This window comes from Urocitellus parryii, chromosome 12 (genome assembly GCF_045843805.1).
Source record: "Urocitellus parryii isolate mUroPar1 chromosome 12, mUroPar1.hap1, whole genome shotgun sequence".
NCBI lineage: Eukaryota > Metazoa > Chordata > Mammalia > Rodentia > Sciuridae > Urocitellus > Urocitellus parryii.
Window position 1 is genome coordinate 31246193 of NC_135542.1, and position 3995 is coordinate 31250187.

The 3995-nt window shown below is 46.9% G+C and overlaps 1 pseudogene; it reads right to left on the reverse strand.

Annotated features, from left to right (window-relative positions):
• Window positions 1-235: 235 nt before the first annotated feature.
• On the reverse strand, window positions 236-1027 carry LOC144249615 (coiled-coil domain-containing protein 43 pseudogene; annotated as a pseudogene).
• Between the last annotated feature and the right edge of the window lie 2968 nt (window positions 1028-3995).

The following is a 3995-nucleotide window of genomic DNA, read 5'->3' on the forward strand; positions in this document are numbered from 1 at the left end:
CTCCCAGATGAAAATTCTGTTAGCTTTCTTAATCTTGCTATTTATCCAAGGTGAGGGAAGACATTTTATTAAAAAAAAAAAAAAGGAGCCAAAAGGAGCACAGGGCTTCAATATTAAAATATAAAGATTGCCCCAACTGCAGCTCTTTGGCACAGACATCAAGTGTAATAACCTGATCACCGGCATCACCAAAATATGGCACATGTTGTAATTAGAAGTGGTTGTGATTTTTGTTTTAATCATGTAAACAAAAGGGGAAGTGCTTTGGAAAATCACTGTGCAGTGTTCTCTCATTTCTCTTAAATACACATACGTACAACCAGTTTTCCCTTTCATCAGGTTCTTGAAACAGGGGAAGAACCGAACAGGCCAGGGTCACCACTTTTGCTCTCCTCTCGATGTCCTTTTCTTCGAATTCATGCTTGGCTAGTTTTTCTCTCTCCCTCTGCAGCTTGCCCTATTCCTTCGTCCTTGGGGATTCATCCTGAAGGACTTTCTCTTCGATGTCTGGGCACTGAGGACGTCTTCCACATTGGTGTTTTGAAACAGACTTATCAGAACCAACGTTCATCTTGTACCTACGAGGAACCCTCCTTCTCATGGGCCTCATCCTCTCCATCTCTTCCATTAGACACCGGGCCAGCAGCTGTTCTGCTTGTCCTCTTCTAACGCCACCCTAGGCTTCCTCACAATCTGTGCCTGCTTCTCCATGAGGGTACCAATGGCCTGTACCTCATCTTCTTTTTTCACTTCAGGTGACAACATTCTGAGTTTCAGATGATTGTTCACAATTTCCTTGAGGATATCAAGGAGGGAATCTTCTTCGAGAAAAGTGGATAGGATACCCTGCAGAGTGTCCAACTTCTCTATTCCTCCTCCTCCTGAAGGACACCAAGGATGTAGGAATTGTAAATGACTTGGACCACTCCCAGCGCCTCCAACCAGCTGTCCAGTCAGGATCCAAAACCCCCATCCCGCCGTCACTTTCCCAGGAGGCTGCCACAGCCACTTCACAGGGTGCCACCATCTAGGGGTTCCTTTTTATGTTTTATTTTTATTTTTTATTATGTTTTATTTTGAGACAGGGCCTCACTCAGTTGATTAGGGCCTCGCTAAACTTCTAAGGCTGGCTTTGAACTCCTGATCTTCTTGCCTCAGTATCCTGAGCCAGTGGGATTACAGGCTTGGCTACCACATCCAGCTGTTGAGTGAATTTAAATGCAATAAAAATACAATTGCTTAGGTTTTGGATGATGTAATAGAAGTTAGTGGTAAAACAAATTTGGTTATAGTTATAAATGTGTAAAGTCAAACTATAAAACTTTTAAAAGAAAACATAGGCAAAAAATCTTTTCATGACCTGGCATTAGGCAAGATATACCATATACCAAAAGAATGATCTAAAAAAATTGAACTTCATCAAAATTAAAAACCTCTTTTCTGCAAAAGACACAATTAAGAAAATGAACACACAAGCTACAGATGGGGACAAATGTTTGCACATCACACATGTGATAAGGACTCATAGCCAGGATATATAAAAAATTCAAGCCAAGCATAGCAGGGATGCCTGTAGTCCCAGTGACATGGGAGGCTGAGGCAGGAGGGTCAGAAGTTCACAGCCAGGCTCTGCAACTCAGGTAGATCCTATCCCAAAATAAAAAATAAAAAGGGCTGGGGGTGTGGCTCAATAGTAGAGCATCTCTGGGTTCAACAAAAAAATCAATTCAGTCATAAGACAGGAATCAATAATGACCCACTTAATATATGAGCAAAGTAGACATTTCACCAAAAAAAACATGTAAAATGACTATTAAGCATATATATTATGAGCTAGGCTACATGGGCAGTGACAAACAGACTCCATTTTGCCCTGAGACTCCATGTCATGTAAGAAATGCTTCTCCCATGGGAACACCCCACACTGTACCCATCAATAATTGCTTAGCATAACATGTTTGGCAACACAAAATGGCAATTCTTATACAATGTAAAATTATTCTCTCTTTGGTTCCCATTTTTCTTGGGCCATGTACCTTGTCAGAGAACAATTGTCTAGATGTTAGAAACCATTCTTTAACTTGTGCTTGACTAGGGTCATTTTGACCCACTTCCCCTTCTGCTTATTATTTTAGATCTCATGACATTTGTTTATGGTCTTAAATTATAGCAATAGCCACTTATGATTAATATCGTGGGGGCACAGGGTGTAGACTAGCAGCCTGCCCCTTGGCCTGCCCACTGGTAGGTCTGATCTGTCAGCTGGTGAATAAAGATGGTTCTGTCTCCTGCTTTAAGAATGGCTGAGGGATTTATTACAATCTCGCCATAACACATATGGGTGATCCACATCACTGGTCAACTTGGAAAAGCAAACTGAAAATAACTTGAGATACTACCACACACAGACTCAAATTCCTAATAATTAAAATAATTCTAGATTTTAAGCCAGTTACCCAAATCTCTACTCTGAAAGCACATTGGGGAACTGGGGAATGGCTACTGAGTAGGTACCAGACTCAGGGGACCTGCTATGGACAGAACTTGGTCTCACACTCTCCGCCCCTAGATGCTCTAGAGAAGCAGGGACCATGACACATTTTGGTCTCAGGTTATCAGTGTCAAGTAGGAGTCGGTGTCCACCCAGGCTCAATGTATTTGAGTATTTTCGTTTTCTCAGAGCCCAGTTACCCACAGGAGTGAGTAGAGCTTCCTGGGGAGAGATGGGAGGGACACAGGTGGTGTTAGTGTGGGGTCACGTCAGCGCCTACAAAGCCGCTGCTCCTGGGGGCGAGATAAGGAGGACCTCAAGCACAGGACTAGGAGGCAAGGAGAGGGGAGCTGGCCACTTGCTTGTCTCCAGACGTGGGTGGGGATCAAGCAGTAAAGGGCGGTCCTCTAACACCAGGAGAGGTGCCCCTGTGCAACGGGCACACGCCCTGTTCTGAGTGTTCCGGCTTGCAGATGCGCTGGGGACCCTTCACTGTGTTCCGCCTCACCGCAGTGGAGGAATGCATGAGTAATAAAGTGTCCAGAGCCTCTGTGTCTAGTCCTCCAAGCTCACAAGACCCTGGGGCTTCTGCAGCCCTGGGGTCACAGTCAGGATTCCTTCTGCATTTGCGGCCTCTTCAATCAGGTTCTGGGTTTGAAACTGACTCTTAGGAACTGGGCAAGGACTGAGCTGAGGAGTTGCTTAGGGCCTTGCTAAGTTTCTGAGGCTGGCCTCAAACTTAAGATCCTTCTGCTTCAGCCTCCAAAGTCACTGGGATGAGTGGCCCGTGCCACCGCACCCAGCCCATCTACCTTTCCTAATTGAACAAAGGGCCTATAAATGTTAGCTCTGGTGCTGTCCATCCCAGACCCTTTATGTGAAGCAGGTGGCATTGTTGTCCCCTTACCTTTGCCATAATGAGTGAGTCAAAGGCAGCTGCAGATGCCAGGAAGGCTGCACAGGCCACAGCCCTTCCAAGCTTCTTGAGCCAAGTTCTGCACCCCCTTAGCCCAGACGGCATGAGGGCGGAAGGGCAGGCATTGCTGAGACCAGAGGGGCCTGGCCCTGCATGTTCCCTACTCAGGCTCAAGACCACTCAGAAGGGACGTCCCTCACCTGAGAGGCTCTGCTGCCACTAAAGCTGGGAGGGCAGAGGGAGTTCCTCAGGGTGGGGGCATGGTAGTGTGTTCTCCAGACGCCCCCTGCCTGGACAGGGGCTGGCACTACCTGAAGTGAGGCTGCCAGGAGCTGTCACAAACATGTCTGCTCATTGACAGCCAGCTGGCACTCACGGGGCAGGAGCAAGGCACCCAGATGAGCTGGGCCAACCTCAGCAGAGGACTGGGCTTGCTCTGGGATTTGTTCCCAGGTCTGGAGATTACTATGCCTGGTCCTGTGTCACAAGAGCAGCCTGTTAACAGCATGGAGCTGCTTCATGGTGCTGATCCCCAGCCTCACAGAGCAAGGAAGGGAACAAGACCCCTCCCTGCACACCCCTCCTTGC